The 18293-nt window shown below is 51.2% G+C and overlaps 1 protein-coding gene across 1 annotated transcript in view; it reads left to right on the top strand.

The window, feature by feature from the left end:
* Positions 1–677: 677 nt before the first annotated feature.
* ATP8B1 (ATPase phospholipid transporting 8B1) overlaps positions 678–18293 on the top strand; it is a 116444-nt gene continuing 98828 nt past the window's right edge. The window contains exon 1 of the mRNA XM_056138100.1: positions 678–909. The gene's annotated coding sequence lies outside the window, so the exon portion shown is untranslated. The remainder of the gene's footprint in view (positions 910–18293) is intronic.

The raw sequence follows: 18293 nt of genomic DNA, 5'->3' as shown, positions 1-18293 counted from the left end.
ACACACGCCACACCTTAGCTCCTTTTGACACCACAGGGGTGAGAAGGGGTTTGTTCTCAGTCACAAAACCTAACCAAAAAAATAAAACTACAATATAAAAACCCTCCTTGCTGCAACCACAGCGTGAGTTTCTCCCGAGTCTTGGCGCTCTCTCCCTGCCCTCGCCCTCCCCGCGACGAAGCGCCAGGCTCCTCCGGTGACCTGGCCCCGAACGTGACTTGGCGCCAACGGCTCTCGGCTCCCCTTACGGAGGGCGCTCAGGTCCCGGGCGAGCGGCGGCCCCCCGCCAGCTTTCCGGGCTGGCTCGATCCCCGGACCCGGGGCGACGGGAAAGAGAACCCCCCGGCGGGTGGGCGCGCCGGGACCCGCGGGGGCCGCAGGGCCGGGGGAGTCGAGGCAGCCGCGGCCGCGGCGGGGGCGCAGACGGGGCGCGCTCGGGGCGTCGTCGCGGTGCCCACACCTGCGTGCCGGGCGCCCCGAGGGCGCGGTGCCCGCCCCGGGCTCGCCCTCCAGCCCCTCTCCGCCCCCGGGAGGGACCGGGGGAGGGCGGACGGCCGGGCCCGCCCCCAGCCGCAACCCCTGCCGCGCGCCGCAGCGGCGGCCGCCGGAGGGAGACGGCAGGCACCACCCGCGAGCGGAGGAACCAGTTTGGCCGGTCCCGGGGAGCGGAGGGAAAAGGGGCGGCCGCGGAGGAAGGGCGCGCGGACGCGGGGCGGGGGGAAGGCCGGGAGCCACTGCCGAGCCGCCGCCAACTGGACACGCTGCCCGCGGCCCCGGGCCAGCCCCCGTGCGCCATGAAGCGCTAGCGCGGCGGCGGGGCTGGGGCCGAGCGGCCAGGTGCGCAGCGAGCGCTCCGACGGGACGGGCGCGCACCCGCGGATGCCCCAGCCGGGGCCCAGCGAGCGCCAGGTAAGGAGGGGCGCGGCGCTCGGGGTCCCCGATCTCCCCCCACCCCTCTCGCCGGCTCCCGGCCCATCCCGCCCACTCCGGGCACCCGGGATGCCGCGGCAGCAGCTGTCCGCGCCGTCGGGCTCCGCAGCCCGTGGGGAGCCGGGGTTCGGGGGGGTGGAGGGCGCAGGGTCCGGAGTTCCCCGTGGCGTCGGGGGGCGGGAGGGCACCGCTGGCGGGGACGGGCGGCGCTGTGCCATCCGGATCCCGGCGCTTTCCACCGCCCGGCGCCTTCTTGGTGCGTCCGCTGGGCACATGCCCCGAGGATCTGGGGGTCTGGGGCGGGGGGGGGGGCGCCTGGGGAAGAGTCGCTGAGAACCCTTGATTGCGCGGGCTCCTCTCCCCCGAAAGACCCCCCAGGGCCGCTTTTGTGGGCCCTTCTTCGGAAGCTCGTGCCAGCGTGTCTGGAAAAGTCTTTAGGATCGAAAGCACCTGGCCGCACCTGCGCGGAGGGATGGGCGTTGGGATCACCTGCTCCGGGACCCAGCGCCCCCCACCCCCCCGCTCCCCTGCCCCCTCCCCAGACATCTTCGAGAGCCTCAACGCAGTTCGGGGAGGTGATGGGAAGAGGGACACTTTCGGGGAGAGGAGGACGGTCGCCTCGCCCGCTCCCTGGGCACTGCCACGGCCCAGTCCCTGGCGCCCCGGGCTGATGTCCCGCCCTGTCACTGCTGCGTGCGTGCGGACGGGCCACCTGGTGGGGTGACGGCTTCGCCCCCCTCCCCAAGTGTAAGAAGAGCCGGGGGTCGCCGTTGGCTCTCCAGCGCCGCGCGCTCCGCGTCCCCGCCGGGGAGAGACTGAGGGGAAGGGGGGGACGCGCAGAGCGGAGCCCCGGGGATGCGACGGCGCGGAAGGGATGCGGTTGCGGGGAAAAGTGTCGATTCCGGCAAGTCAGAAGAAACCCGGGCACATTTCCGCCGGGAAAGGCCCTCCCAGCCCCGCCGTGTCCTTTGGCCCGTGCGCGGCTCCGAGTCCTTTTTGGGGAACGCGGGGCCGGAAACAGTCCGCGGCTTTGGCAGCCGAGGAGACGTTCCCATCTTCCTGGCGGCTTTGCCTCGCAATTTCTGCGTCCTCTCCTCTTTGAAGATGAGCTGGCACACCTAGGTGGGCGACGGAAGTCCCCTGCGTTTAGGGACAAGAATGTCTCAAGATATCCAGGGATAATCCATCCAAACGCCGAGCAGAAAAGAGTAAACCGCACGGCAACTAGACGTCTAATTTCCAGCGTCCCCGGAGCACTTTTGTGTTCGACCCAAAGTGCCATTCATTATCCTGGACCTGTTGTTAAAGACTTATTAAAACCGACACATGCACAAACTCTGCAAAAGATGACGAATGACGGCTTCCCGAGAGAGAGAGAGGGCTGCCTCTGCAATTACGCCTTTGAATTGCCTTAGTGGTTGGTCTTCATTATGTGTGAAGGTTTCCTTGGTCTACGGGGAGGTACTGAACTCCTAACCGCTCCTCGGCCCTGCCACGCTGCTTTCTAGCGGCGGTGTTTTAGTGAATTTCAGCACTTTTCTGCATCACTACTCGGATGGGGTGGCCTGGGTCAGCCTAGCTGCTAGCTTCTTGGCAGAGTGACTCCGGCTAACGCCAACCCTTTCTTCTGGTTTTGATTTTAAGTAAAACGCAGGCCAAGCTTGCCCTGTTTGTGAACTAGAAGGTCTTGGGTTGTTGCTAATTTTTTTTTTAAATCGAGATTTTTTAAAGCAATGGTAAGCCTGCAGGGGTGAGGTAATATCGGGACAGGTTCTCAGGGGCCCCTGAAGTGGGGGAGATTTTGAACTTTCGGCTTATGGCAGGGACCAGATGGGACTAGAAAATGTTTCTTTCCCTGCGTCTCTGCTTTTGCTCCCTTTTGCTCTTTCTTCCTTTTAAAGCAAGGAATTTTGAGAAACATGACTTTGTTTAGATTCCCAGGTTCTCAAGTCTTACTGCTGGCACTGTCCTTAGGGATCACCCCTTGCCATCTTACAGGACCATGTGGGGTGCCAGTGATCAATTCACGTCAGCCATGTGCGAGACAAGTGACTTACTCTCCAGCCCTAAAATTCCAGTTCTTTTACTTTTAATGCATTATTTACTATTTATTATGGTGGAGACAATACTTGGTTTGTGTGTGTGTGTGGGGGGGGGGTGTTATGTGTGGTGCTGGGGCAAACACAGGGTCTCACACATGCAAGGTTTGTGTTCTGAATGAACCATTTGAACATCAGTCCTAAATTTTTTTTTTTTTTGGTGGGGAGGCCACTATCAGTGGTGTTTGGGGGAGGCAGAAGTACTAGGGATTGAACTAGAAACTTCCACATGCTTGCACTGGAACCCTTCAAGCTATCCTCCTCGCCCCCTAAAAATAAAAAGTTTATTTTTAGTGTATTTATGTACCTTTAAAATTGCATCCCCTTATCCCTGAATTTACTGAATCTCTATATAGTCTGTTGGAGGAAAATAACCATCAGCCACCCAGGGTTGTTGAGTGAAAACAAAGATGAGTGGCCCTTTGTATGAGTAGGTGGTTGAAGGTTTTTCTTATGTTCTTTATTAAAATGATAACTTTGAAAAATAATGATCATACCCAGAATGGTTTAGTTTTTATATTTTATTGCTGTTCTGGGTTGTATTCCATTTTAGTTGTTCATGCAATATAGGTGATCCTTGTAACCTGCTCCAGAGAGATTTTCATTAACCTTCTACCTTTGCTCTTTGATTCTAACCATTATAAAAGAACCTTACGTGCTATGAACATAGAGAAACTTGCTTTTTCCATTCTGGTCCCAGACTTTTATCGAGAAGTACCCTTTAACGTTTCTTAAGCCTTTAATTTTAGAACATGTTTCTAGGCTAAGATTCTTAAAAGTTTTCCTCGTGACGTCTTTTTGGTTATCTTGTGAGTTTTCAGATCTGTTTGTGGGCATCAATTAGATTAATTGTATTCATGCCTGTAGGTGTTTTATTATTAAGATATGTTAAAGTTAATTTGCTGTCAGAAGAACTTTAATAACAAGATAAGTTATCCTTCTTGATTCTGTTAACCAGGTTATTCCTGAAATCATATCCCTATGTCTAATATCTTATTATCTATTACATATGTTATAATAACACCTTTGGAGATCCTGTGTCACTAAGGCCATTGCAGAGTAAGAGTCTAGAAAGCATATATACATGCGCATATATATATATACACACACACATATATTCATATATGTATATAGATAAGAGTCCATTTTATTTTTCTAAAAGAAAGAACTTTATTATCTGATTATTTGGTAATTAGCACTTTCCCTATCCTGAATGCATCTTTCTTTAAATAGTTATCAGGTGCAATCAGAACTTATAGCTCACTGGACCCCAGGAACCCCGAGCCCAGTAAACTGCACATTTGTGGCTAGTGTGGGCCTCTGAGGCTACCTCTGAGTCCAGGCTTGGGGCCATTCCTAACAGTGCTGGGGACCAAGCCTTCTGCTTGCAGGCTGGGGCTCCAGCCTGCTGAGCTAAGAGCCCAGAGCAGGTGTCTTGGGGCCAGAAGGCTCCTCCAGGCTGTTTCAGGGCGCAAGTTTCTGAGCCTGCCCCGTGGAGGGCACAGTGGTCCGTGGTCGGGGACTGTGCTCCAAGGAGAGCGTTCAGATAACAAGGCTAAGCGCAGCGAGTCGCCCTTAGCACCACTGCCCTTTGGTGCAGGTGGGGTGGCCCTTTGCTCCCCAGCAGTTTTTCTTTGGCTGGAACAGGAATCACTCTCTGTGTCAGTGTTTACTTAGCAAACAGAAATGCCGGTTTGTGCCCGGCAGTGGCAAGAGCAAGTCCCCTGAATAGGGGCGAGGGTTCAACCTCAACGTTGGGGCCCTGAAGGAGAGCCAGGTGCCGGTGACCGGACCTGCCTGAGCGGTCAGGGCCATGAGGAACGCCCTGGCTGCCCTTCTTGGGTGCTCGCTCCTCCGTCCTGGCAGGCTCACATGGGGCCTCTGAACCCCACTTCTAGTCTGTCCTTCCCTTCCCTCCGGTTCCCAGCACCTGCTGCAGAGCACAGTTCACGGAGCCACGGAGATTGCCGGCCCGGAGGCCCCCATAGCAGCGGGCCTGAGCAACCCGGTCTCCCCCGTGGAGCACTGAGCTGTCAGAATCCGCAGCTGGGCCAGGCATTGCCAGGAGTGGCCTCAGGGCCCCGTGCCGTGCTTGGGAGACACCCTATAAAAAAGTAAAGTTACTCTTCCCACTTTATTTATTTATTTATTTGGCCTTTTCAGTCACACCCGGCAATGCACAGGGGTTCCTCCTGGCTCTGGACTCAAGAATTATCCCTGGCGGTGCTCAGGGGACCATATGGGATGATGGGAATTGAATCCGGGTTGGCTGCGTGCAAGGCAAACTCCCTACCCGCTATGCTATTGCTCCAGCCACTTTTCGCACTTTACTTTTTTGTTTGTTTGGGTTTTTTTTTTTGCTTTTGGGGTCACACCCAGCGATGCTCAGGGGTTACTCCTGGCTTTGCACTCAGGAATCACTCCTGGCAGTGCTCGGGGGACCATATGGGATGCTGGGACTTGAACCCGGGTCAGCCGCGTGCAAGGCAAACTCCCTACCCGTTGTGCTATTGCTCCAGCCACTCTTCGCACTTTAAAGCTCAGGACGCACAGACCCTGGAAACTTCTTAAAAGCCTCAATGCTGGCAGGCGGGAGTCCAGGAGGGAAGGTGCTTGCCTACGTGCAGCTCACCTGGGTTCCATCCCCGGCACCGCCACACGTGGCACCCCTCTCTCGCCCCATAACCAAAACCTCCTGCAGGCATTCTTGGGGCCCAGCCCCTCACACATCCTGGTCAGTGGTCCACTTCCCAAACGGCACCCACATCTCTCCCGGGGCCCGAGTGGGGGTTTCCTTCTTGGGAAGAAAGCAGGGTGGGGACCCTTCCTCTTGCTTGGGGTGTGGCTGCCTGACACAGGGGAGGAAAGCTTGTGTCTGGCACCCTAGACTGTGGGCATGGCCACACGTGCAGCTCTGAGTCCCTGAAAATGCCCTGGGACTGGGGGTGCTGAGGTCATGGTGGGCCCTACAGGGAGTCTGGGACTCGGCACCCGGGTGACTCTGGCCTTTGCTGCTGGCTTTCCTCTCTTGAGATTCCCCCTGTGTTGACGTCTTTCCTTTAGCCGGGAGGTTTTTGTTCCCCCAGAGTTGAGGTCTGTTTGCTATTGAACAGCTGGTGTTTGAAATTCATTTTCCAACTTTTTTGTTTTGTTTTGGGGTCACACCCAAGCTGTGCTCAGACCTTACTCCAGGCTCCATGCTCAGGGATCGCTCTTGATAGGGCTTGAGGGATTATCTGGGGAGCTGGGATTTGAACTTGGGTTGACTGGAATAAGGCAAGCACCCGACCCTCTCTGCTATCTCTCTGGTTTCCTCTTTTCCCACTTTCCTTCACAGGGAGCCTCCAACCATGAGATCATTTCCAACCATGTCTCAGGCCCCCAGCATCTGTCTCCCACATCCCCTCTGCCTCTGTTGAGGTGGGTTGGATGAGTTCTCCATTTTCTGAAGGGGGTGGTGACCCCAGTACATATCCCTTCAGTCTTCTAGGGTATGAGATGGTTTTTGTCAGTTTCTGGATATGATCCATTTGTGGAACCTTGGTCCCATAAATGTTCACTGGGGCCCAGAAATTCTCGAACAGGAGAACTACTCCATAATGTGAGTCTTACTCATAGACTGAGGTGGGGCTGTGTCTGCCTTCCATGGTGGAAATAGCATCCCTGCTGCCATATTGGGGAAAAAAAGTTGTTGGAAAGAAAGTGAGCCAGATGTTAGCAGCTGTTGTAGAAAGCATTGCGGTTTTTGATGAGACAAGCAAACAAAGTATGTAGGGCTCATCACCAGCAAGATTGTGAAGATGCAGTAAAAATCTGTTTTCTTGGTTTGTGCCAGCATTTGGGGGAGGAAAGGAGGTTTCTCCCAGAATTTCATGGGAGTTTTGTTTTGTTTTGTTTGGACCATGCAGTTTAAACAAAACAGTCCTCGGGGCTAACTCCTAGCTGTCCTCAGGAATCACTCACGGTGGGACCACATATGGTACTGGGGATTTGAACTGTGTCAATCTCATATAATGCAAGTACCCTAATCCTGTTCTATCTCTCTGACCTGGAATTTTGTTTTCAGTGGAATAATTTTCTTCTTCTTCTCCCTCTTCCTCTCCTTCTCCTTCTTCCTCTTTCTCTCTTTCTCTTTCATTAATTTTTTTGGGATTTGGGCCACACCTGGCAATGTTCAGGGTTTACTCCTGGCTTAGCAGTTAGGGATCACTCTTGATGGTGCTCAGGGGGCCACATGGAATGCTGGGAATTGAACCCAGGTTGGCCACAGGCAAAATGAGTACCTTACTATCTCTTCAATCCTTGGATAACTTTTCTTTCTTTCTTTCTTTCTTTCTTTCTTGAATCACCATGAGATAATACAGTTACAAAGCTATTCTTACAATGTTCCAACACCCATCACTCCACCAGTGTACAATCCCCACCACCAATGCAATGTCCCCAGTTTCCCTCACACCATCCTCGTGACCATCCATCCTGCCTCTGGCAGGCACTTTTCTTCTCTCTCTCTCTCTCTCTCTCTGCATTATGGTTTGCAGTACAGGTATTAAGAAGTTATCATGTTTGTTCCTTTAATTACGTTCAGCACACAGTTCTTATTCAGAGTGATCATTTCCAATTATCATTGTCATAGTGGTCCCTTCTCTATTCCAACTACCTTCTCCTCCCGCACCTGAAGCAAGGTTCTAACCATGGACCAGTTCTCTTGGCCCTTGTTTTCTACTGTCCTTGTATATTAGTTTCATACATGTTTTTTATATTCCAAAAATGAGTGCAATTATTCAATCTCTTTCCCTCTCCTTCTGACTCATTTCACTCAGCATGATACTCTCTCTGTCCATCCATTTGTAAGTGAATTTCATGACTTCATTTTTCCTGGTGGCTGTGTGGATAAATTATTTCTAAGATAAAGTTTATGTTGTGTGGTGCCAGGGATTGAACCCAGGCCACATTCCTGGCCCCAAACAGACTTTTTTTTTTAACTATCTCTAAGTGTGAATTCAGTGGCATTAAACACACCCTCCTTCCCAGTCATCCCATCTGAAACTCTGAACCCAGTCAGCAGTGCTCCCCATTTCCTCCTCCCTGTAGCCCTGGCCTCCCTCCCCCCTAATCTGGCTATCCTAAGGCACCTTCTGTAAGTGGAATCACAATAGCATCCTTTCGTAACTGCTGGTGTCACTTAGAGTCCTTGAGGTTTATCCACGTTGTAGTGTCAGAATGTTCCTTCGCCTACTTTCAGCACACAGTTCTTATCCAGAGTGATCATTTCCAACCATTATGGTCATAGTGGTCCCTTCTCTATCTCAGCTGCCTTCTCCCCCAGAAATTGAGGCAGACCTTTTTGAAAGGGCTTTTTTGTTTTGTTTTTGGTTGGGGGCCACACTTGGTGGTGCTCAAGGCTTATTCGTGACTCTGCATGCAAGCTTCACACCTTCCGGAGCTCAGGGGACTGTATGGGGAAGCAAGGTGGGCCGTAGGTCACAGGGTATTGGGACAGAGACCCCTGATGCTATGGGCTGCCCCCTCCTAATCTCATTGGGAAGGCCCCTCAGATACAGGCCGACCAGGCCTCCATGCACAGCTTTCTGGAGACACCATTCAAGGGTCTTACAGTCCTTCCTTTTATGGTGTGTAATGGTTTTAGTGCATGAATGTGTCCCCATCACCTGGTATGTTCCAGAATTTTCTTCAGCCCCCAACCCCCCCCCAAAAAAAAACCCTTCCCTCCAGTGTTGTGCGCATTCCCCTTGACATACCTAGTGTACATCTTGCCTCTCTACACTGGCCCATTCTGGATGTTCTGCGCATCATTCCACCACTAGTGGTTGTATGAGTGACCTCCTTGATTTAGGATCATGACTTTAAAAAAAGTTCTTATGGGTGAGAGGGCTGGGAGGGGGGGCCTTGGACCACACCCTGTGATGTTCAGGGACAGCTCTTGGCTTTTTTTCTCAGAAATATTCCCTTGCGGTGCGCTGGGGACCAGATGCAGTGCTGGGTATCGAGCCCGTGCAAGACAACATCCTTACCACTGTACTATCCATTCCTTCAGAATCATTCTTTTAAGGTTCATCCATATTTGTGACAGTTCTTAATTTCTTCTCTATAATGCCAAGAACACGTATGACATATTCTTGGAAAGAATGAAAGAAATTAAAGTGTACTTGTCATAGCATTTCACCAATGAGACTGATGTGTTACAGGGGGAATAGTCTGTACCCAGAGCTCTGTGTGTGTGTGTGTGTGTGTGTGTGTGTGTGTGTGTGTGTGTGTGTGTTTGCATCTGCGCACGAATGTTAATTTGAATTCGCTCTCTTTCACAATTGAATGCAGAGGCCGTGGAATTTGTGAGTCACTCTAAACTTTCTGGTGGCCGGATGATTTTCCTGTATTCAGTAATTCAGCAATTACTTATTAAATAGCCAGTGTGTGCTCCCAGGCCCCGAGCCAGGTACAGGTGATTAATACAGGCATGAACAAGACACAGGTGAGTTCCTCCCTCCAAGAGCCCACAGGCGTGTGGGAGCCGCTCCGTAAAACACAGGGCAGAAGAAATAGGGAACAAATGGAGCGCTAGAAGTGCCTCTCTCCTTGGAGAAAAATAAGGCCTGAGTAGGTGAAGGTGAAGGGGCTACCATCAAAGGTCCAGGTTCAAGTCCAGAGGACGTGTTGGCTGGACAGTGTGGCGCATCCATGTCACAGAAGATGCTGCAGCCTCAGGAAGGAGGAAATTTAGGTCCAGGTAACATCTGAATCGGGAAGGCACTCTGCTCAGTGGAATAAGGCAGGCACAAGAGGACAGGGGTCCCATGAAGCCACTGATGGTGACACCTGCAAAGTGACAGAGACAGGAAGTAGAGTCCTGGCTGCCAGGGATGGGGAGGGTGGGGAATGGGAAACTGTTTCCTGGGTACAGAATTTCCATTTGGGATGATACAATAGTTCCAGACACACAGGGTGATGATGCTTATACAGCGACATGAATGTACCTCACTCCTGCAAACAAGACTCTTGGAAATGGTTAAACTATGCATCAGTTGTGAAAGAAAATGCTTTACTGCCATCAAGCAGTCTTGGCCTGGAAGGCTCTGGTGGAGGAGGTGGCTGTAGAATTGAGGAACTGCAGTGTAGCCATTGGTGTCTGCATGTGCAAAGGCCCTTAGTGTGGGGTGGCCTTAGGACCAGCCAGCAACTGGGAGGAAGCAGGTTGAGCCGGCAGGAATGATGTAGGGCCAAGAAGGAGAAGATTGGCAGGGACCACATGGATGGACAGGCATGAATGCCATGTTCGGTGGTAGCCCAGTGACCAGCTCTAGTTTGAGTTTCAGCAGGTTTCGGGCTATCATGTGGAGAAGGGGTTGAGGGTTCAAGCTCGAAACAGGAGGAGGAGAGCAGAGAGGGACTGTGAGGAGGGATGGGGGCTTGGAGGGCTTGGAGGGGGATGGTGCCTTGCAGAAGCAGAAGCTGGATGCAGGGGTGGGGTTGGGTTGGAGTGGCAGAGGGGGTGGCTGTCAGGCTGTGCAGCTGAGTGAGCAGAGGTAGTGGTGAAGAGCAGAGCCGGAGTGGGAGGCTTTGCCTTCCATCAGGAGGAGCCAAGTTGCCGGACGCCCAATGCCTCAGAATCTCAGCGAGGAGGGGCTTGAGTGATAGCACAGTGGGCAGGTGTTTGCCTTGCATGCAGCCAACCCAGGTTCGATTCCCAGCATCCCATATGGTCCCTTGAGCACTGCCAGGAGTCATTCCCGAGTGCAGAGCCAGGAGTAACCCCTGTGCATCGCCAGGTGTGACCCAAAAAGAAAAAAAAATGCTCAGCGAGGAGACACAGAATTCCTAGGACCTGGGAGACTGGAAATCCAATGACAGCAGCACTTCTGCTCCTCAGGGCCGGCCTTGCTGTTCCAACTCATTTATGTGGCAGCATACATCCCCCTCTGTTATTTGCACACAGAAAATCCCCCATTTTAGTCTGAAGGCACCTGCCCAAGCCCAGCTTGAGGGATGCAGAAGACAGCAGAGGATAGGCAAGACCCCCCTCCCCCACCTCTGCTTTGCATGCAACCAAGGGCCAGTTTGAACTTCACCAGAACTGGCGAACAGCAGGGAATGTCTCTTGAAAGACTGGGTCTTTACATGGGCCTGCTGACCTCTCCTGACACCAAATCACTCTTGGGTGTTGGGGACCCCATGGCACTGCCATGCTGGTCGTGCACTGTTTGCATTGGTAGGACTTGTCTACTGGGTTCTAAGGGTACCGATAGGCTGGCCACCTTCTCTATGTGAAAAAACTGGGATTTGCCTGCGGATGCAGAACTCGGACTGACAAAGCCCCAAATTGTAGACAGGTTGTTTCAGAAGCCCAACATTGCCAGCTGGAAGAACAATTGCAAATGGTCCAGAAATAGGTTAGCGAAGGAAAAAATGGGGCTGGAGCAATAGTACAGCGTGTAGGGCATTTGCTTTGCATGCGGTCAACCCAGGTTCAATTCCCACATCCCATATGGTCCCTCGAGCACCGCCAGGAGTGATTCCTGAGTGTAAAGCCAGGAATAATCCCTGAGCATCACCAGGTGCGACCCAAAAAGCAAGGGAAAAAAAGTGCATAGTTAAATATTTCAATTACAGCTAAGCCTTGAATAAGATTCTTGGGGGCTAGAGTGATAGCACAGCGGGTAGGGCGTCTGCTTTGCACGCGGTCGATTCCCAGGTTCAATTCCCAGCATCCTATATGTTCCCCTGAACACCGCCAGGAGTAATTTCTGAGTGCATGAGCCAGGAGTAACCCCTGTGCAACACCAGCTGTGACCCAAAAAGGAAAGAAATATAAATAAATAAATAAATAAATAAATAAAAATCACAATAAAAAAATTCTTATTGCAATCTGCCTTCCAGCATATGGAACACCTGTATATGCAGGGAATATGGGACACCCATGGAAATCGCTGTCGTTCTCAAGTTCACAGTTTAGAAGTTTGCACTTAGTGTGTGTCCTGCATCTGGTGTCCTCACCCAGAGGAGACTGTTTGGGACATAGAGCTATGTGATTTTCAAGACCACCTCTGGATCTTCCATGCGTTTTGTAAAATTTGAAGATGCGAGTGTGCGCAGAGCTGCTCTTGCTCGTGTCTCAGTTGGGCTATGTTGCTTTCCTGGTCTTGAATGACTGTTCAGATCAACTGTTCAGAGTGACTGCCTGGGTCTGGGGGACTTTGTGCCTGGGCTCAGGAAACCAGGCTGTGGCCCGGACCGATTCAAACGATGCTTTCTATCCAGACTGCTTCCTAGAAGTGACGTTCACAGGTTCAATTTCCCATGTGGAATTGGTGAGGTTAGGGATGAGAAACCCCAAGGAGAAACACCATGTGGGTGATGTTTTCATTGGCCCTAAGATTCCAGCTTTAGAAAGTTACATGATGTAAGAAGCGCTGGCAGTCAGGAAGACCGGGAAACCGGCTTTTCTGTTCTTTGTTTTTGGGCGATGCTCAGGGCTGACACCTGGCTCTGAGCTCAAGGCTGACTCCTGACTCAAATCTCAGGGATTACTCCTGGCACGGGGAACCGTATGTGGTGCTAGGGATTGAACCCCAGTTGGTGGCTTGCATATTAAGTGTCCTGCCTGGTGTACTGTCGCTCTGGTCCAAAAACAGGCTTTTCTGAAATGCGGAGAGTTGTCTTAGATTTCATATTCCCTTTATTTTATTTTTAATGTTTGAGCTATGCTTAGGCTTGTGCTCAAGAACCACGCCTGGCGATACTTGGGGAACCTTATGGAGTGAACAAGTGAACCCAGTTGGCTGTGTACAAGACAAGCACTTTAAGCCCAGTCCTATCTCTCCAGCACCTCCATTCACCTTTAGAATGGGTTAGAATGTGCTTTGAGTTTGCACGGTGAATACTATACATCTCTTTAAAAAGTTATTGAAATTTTGAATGAGGCTTTTTCTATTTTAAATAATGTAACAGCCGTGTTCGCGTTCCTACCCACCAAGGTTTCACAATACCTAGAGGGCACTTGCAAATGACGAGAATTATTTTTTTTTCAAGTTGGAGATCAATAAAGCTGTGCAATCAATAATGCACCAAAACAAGCTTTGAAAAGAAGTTGCTGGTGGGGACCAAACCAAAATGACAAGGAAAAGGGGTGCATGTCCCGTGGGACCCTCTTTCAGTGTGCCAGATGAGAACTAATGGCATCATTTTCTCAGCTGAAGTTCCGTGTATGTGCATTTAATATGTTGCATGCATCATAAGGAAATCAGGGTGTATAGTTTGCCTTGCATAGCACTTAGGGGTAAGGGAACGTGAAGACTGGCCGCCACTGCAAGAACCAAGGTATGTTTTATTTGCCAGCAAGTTTGCTACCTCAGTTTAGGCATTGTGCAATGATTCCAGTTGACTTGTCTTGCAAATGAACATTAAAATCACAGTTTATTTGCCTTAAAATTTCATATTTGAAGAACGACGGCACAGCAGATAGGGCATTTGCCTTGCACGTGGCCGACATGGCCAACCTGAGTTCGATTCCTCCACCCCTCTCAGAGAGCCCAGCAAGCTACCTAGAGTGTCTCACCTGCACGGCAAAGCCTGGCAAGCTACCCGTGATGTATTCAGTATGCCAAACACAGTAACAATTGTCACAATGGAGATGTTACTGGGCCCGCTTGAGCAAATCGATGAACAACGGGAGGACAGTGTCAGTGATACTTATATATATTTTTTTGTTTGGGGTCAGACCCGACAATACTCAGGAATTTCTCATGGCTCTGCACTAAGGAATTACTCCTGGTAGTGTGTGGGAGACTATATGGGGTACCAGGGTTCAAACCCCAGTTGGCTGCATGCAAAGCAAGTGCCCTACCCACTGTACTATCTCTCCAGCCCCGCCTGACATGTTTTCAAAACCTCTTTTCTTCTGAAGCTGTTGAGCAATCTGTGTATACATTAGGCTTTGTCTGACAGAAGTTAAGAGTGATTTCTATGTTCCGCCTCATTCAGAGTCAGAGTTGTCCTCCATTTTTGTCTGCAAAGTTAAATGCCCTCTATTCAACCGAGATGATGAAATCTCTCCTCTGTACCAAGCAAATCTTGATTTTTTTTTTCAAGACTCTCTTCTCTCTCCTAGTTAGTGGTTATGTTATTGTTAAAAGACCAAGGGTAAAGATGCTCAAGATCTTCAGAGTGTTTTAGGGGGGTAGTTAGTATTTTAGAATGACAGTTATTTCTTATAAGAAGAGCCGAGGCTGCTTTTCTGCCTTTCTCGATCAGGACAGGAGAGAGTGCCAGTGAGTCTGGGATTCTTGCCCCAGGCTGGCTATACATTTTGGTTTTATTTTTTGTTAATATTTTTAAAGTCACTGTCAGATACAGAGTTACAAAACTGATCACAGTCGGGTTTCAGTCATACAGTGTTTCAATACCCACAGCTATACATTCTGACACAGAAGACCAGAACTAGGTTTATTAATAACTCTGCAAGACTTTTTAAAAAATTTTTTTTTTGCTTTTTTGGGTCACACCCGGCAATGCACAGGGGTCACTCCTGGCTCTGCACTCAGGAGTCACTCCTGGCGGTGCTCAGGGAACCATATGGGATGCTGGGAATCGAACCCGGGTCGGCCGCGTGCAAGGCAAATGCCCTACCCACTGTGCTATCGCTCCAGCCCCTGCAAGACTCTTGAAATGAGGGAGGTTAGATAAGAAGAGTTTCCTATAGCAAGGTGTTTCCTCTCTTGGGAGGAAAGGGACGCTGGAACATAGCTGTGGGGGTGGTCGGAATCTGGGGTGCAATTTAGTGGGGAAGGGCGAGGTTGAGGAGGAGGAACTCAGTCTGGGAACCTGCAAATTAGAAGATTCGCAGCAACCCCCTGGCTCTGATACCCCTGCTTTGCCTCCCTTTACTGCGTGCATCCCCCACCCACCGTCAACCTCTGTCTCCACTCACAACGTCCATGCTGCTTGCAGTTCGAGTCTGTTCCTCTGTCACGGCCACCATCTGTGACCTCACCCGAGCAGCCTGTGTTTGCACACCGTCTTTACTGACACGAACGTGGCCAGGGGATGGCACTGAATAATGCGGCTATTGTGACAGAGTCTTAAAGCGTGACCTGTTGTTTAAGGAAGCGAGTGTCCAGCGCACGGGGAGAGTCGATGGCTTTGGAAGTCTTGGGCATCCCAGTGCTTTCGGTGGAAGGAACGTTTCCCGCCCTCTGGCTGACGCGATCCAGGAGCTGCTGCTTTGTGAACTTTTGAAGGTCATTTCCCTGCTGACCTGAAACCCCCTTGGGACTGAGAGTGCGCCTTTGGCCTTGGCATTTCCCGTTTGCTATGTTCTTCCTTGTGACGCTCTCCTCGTCCCCCCAAACCAGGCACTGCAGCTTCCTGGAAGATCTCCTGGTTCTCTCTCTCTCTCTCTCTCTCTCTCTCTCTCTCTCTCTCTCTCTCTCTTTCTCTCTCTCTCTCAGTGGCTGTGGTGCTTATGGGTCCTGTCCCGGTGATATTCAGGGGACCGCCGGGACAAGCCCCGTGGCATGCAGGAGATTATGTGATACCGCGGACTCGAACCCAGTCAGGTGCATTCAAGGCATGTGCCCTCACCCCGGCCTCTCCCATCTCCTAGCCCAGCTTCCTGATTCTTCACCCTGGCACCCTTCCACCCTCCCTCCCAGGTGGAAGAGAGAGGGAGAGAGAGAGGTTCCGCCTTTGCTCGCTTCCCAGTGCATTCCTGCTGGAGCTCAGAGCATGCCATCTCGGAGATGGAAGGAATAAGATAGCTTTTATTCTCCCTGCCAGCTCGGGTTTGTTCATAGAAGTCAAAGCAGCTGCCCAGACACTGATTTTTCTAAGTCTGGTCCCTGGATCGTCATCAGCCAGCCCAGCAAGAACCAGCCCTGGATTTTCCGAATCCCATCTTGGATGGGGTAAGGATGGGGCCCTGCCATCGATGGTCCAGCAAGCTTCCGTGTGAGCCAATGCCAACTCCAGCAGCACGTTCTCCAAAAAGGATGAATGCCCCCATGGGACCCTGTTTCCGTGGGCCAGGTGGGACCTCATGACATCACTTTATCAGCTGAAGTTCTCTGTATGTGCATTTGATATGTTGCATGCAATCATGTCCTCTCACTGCAGGCCCTGTAAGCATTTCTTGGGACCTTCCTCTGCCAGGGCCAGGCAGAGCAGATATGCATCCCTTCCACCCCCCTACCCAGGGACTGTGATTACCATTTTGTGGCTATGCTGGGCTGTGCCCTTGGGGAACACTTCTGAAAAGAGTTTTTGGGGTTGTCAAACTGACCCATTTGCTTTCTGGTCCCAGAGTAAGTGGGGACAAGCCCAGAGATAGTTTCCATGTGGACAGTCACTATCAGGATTAAGAGGCATTCTAGAGGTTTGCCTTGCACGAGGCCCACACAGCCGACCTGAGTTTGATTCCCAGCATCCCATATGTCCACTCTCGGAGAGCCTGGCAGGCTACTGAGAGTATCTCGCCCACATGGCGAAGCCTGGCAAGCTCCCCGTGACATATTCGATATGCCAAACATAGTAACAACAAGTCTCACGATGGAGACGTTACTGGGCCTGCTTGAGCAAATCGATGAACAATGGGAGAACAGTGCTAGTAGGCTAGGGGTGGGTTTCATGCAGTGGCAGAATGCAGACTTCGCTGGACAAGGCCCTCGGGTCGGTCCATCTGCCATCCAACAAGGCTGGGTAACAGGTTTAACTCAGTAGTGCTGTCCGGGATGATTCTCCCGAGAAGAATACAGGGTGGCCTGAGGAAGGGACATTTCTGGCTTCATCCCTTTAGGAAGGTGCCAGAGAAAAAGCACACTATTCTTTTTTTTTCTTTTTTTAAATTTTATTTATTTATTTATTTTTATTAGTGAGACACCATGAGGTACAGTTGTAGGCTTATAAATTTTTGTGCTTGGGTTTCAATTATACAATGATCAATACCCATCCCTCACCAGTGCCCATTTCCCACCACCACAGATCCCAGTATCCCTCCCACCCCCCACCCCACCTCCCTCCCTGCCTCTGTGGCAGGGCATTCCCTTTTGTTCTCTCTCTCCTATTGGGTGTTGAAGCACACTGTTCTTAAGCCTTGTCTCCTCATAAGATTGACACACACAAAAATAGACATTTTAAAGTTTTGCACTGACTCTGGATATGTTCTGTGATACCCTGAAAATGCCACAAAATACCATAAGTTTCAGTTTGGGGACATACCTGGTGTGTTACTTGGGGAGTTCCTCCTGCTAGTACCAGGGCCCATGCAGTGCTGGTGTCTAGGATGCGAAGTCTGTGTTTCTGCCCTTTGAACCAACTTTCTGACCCACGGTAACTATTTTCTAGTTCTTGCTTGGGGAACGTCAGCTCTCAGCATACCTCGTGTGGGTTAGAGGTCTTCATCACAGTGAACTTCTAGACCATTCTGTGATGGTACACTCTAAAATATCGTGTGCAAAGGAAGTATTGAGGGATTGGTTCCTGTGACTGTCATTGCTTTTTGATAAGTGGGATATTTGAGAGGTTTCTCCCAGGGCTCTCCAGAAGGCTGTGAAATGGGTCTCACGAACCAAGTCAAGAATCTGCTGGAAGGAGCCGGGTCCTATTGGCAAGGGTGGAAATTCACATTTACATTTCCCTGGAACAATGACCCCATCCTGACCACCCCTTGGGCATTGGGGGAAGCAGAAACTGCGGGGTCTGTCCTGCTTTCTCTTTCTGAGCTTCCCCAAAAAGTGGGAGTATCCCAGTGAGTCTTTGTAACCCCCTTTACAAGGTGTTCTTGGGGCTGGAGCCATAGCACAGCGGGTAGGGCATTTGCCTTGCAAGCGGCTGACCCAGGTTCGATTCCCAGCATCCCATATGGTCCCCCGAGCACCACCAGGAGTAATCCCTGAGTGCAGAGCCAGGTGTAACCCCTGTGCATCATCGGGTGTGATCCAAAAAGAAAAAAAATTGAAAGGTGTTCTGGAGAGGGAAAGTGGAACAGCCACACACCCACAGCAGGCCACACTGGCTCCCAGTGCTACTTGCCACCAGGAAGTTGTGCCCTGGCCAATCCGGGATGGAATCTGAGATGTGGCCACCAGGACGGTTTGTTTCCTGGCCACAAGAGCCCTTCTTCCAGCCAGTCAGGACCTGGGATGAGCCAAACACAGAAAGGCAAATTCAAATCCCTTTGCAGGGGCTAACCTTTCAATCAGAAAATAAGGGCTTCACTCATAGGGTTCCGTGTACCCTCGCTCTGGAATCCTTTTG

Source organism: Sorex fumeus, unplaced genomic scaffold, assembly GCF_029834395.1.
Source record: "Sorex fumeus unplaced genomic scaffold, SorFum_2.1 ptg000128l, whole genome shotgun sequence".
In the NCBI taxonomy this organism is placed as follows: Eukaryota; Metazoa; Chordata; class Mammalia; order Eulipotyphla; family Soricidae; genus Sorex; species Sorex fumeus.
Note: the sequence above shows the minus strand (reverse complement) of the source record. Positions and strands in the feature narration are given on the sequence as shown.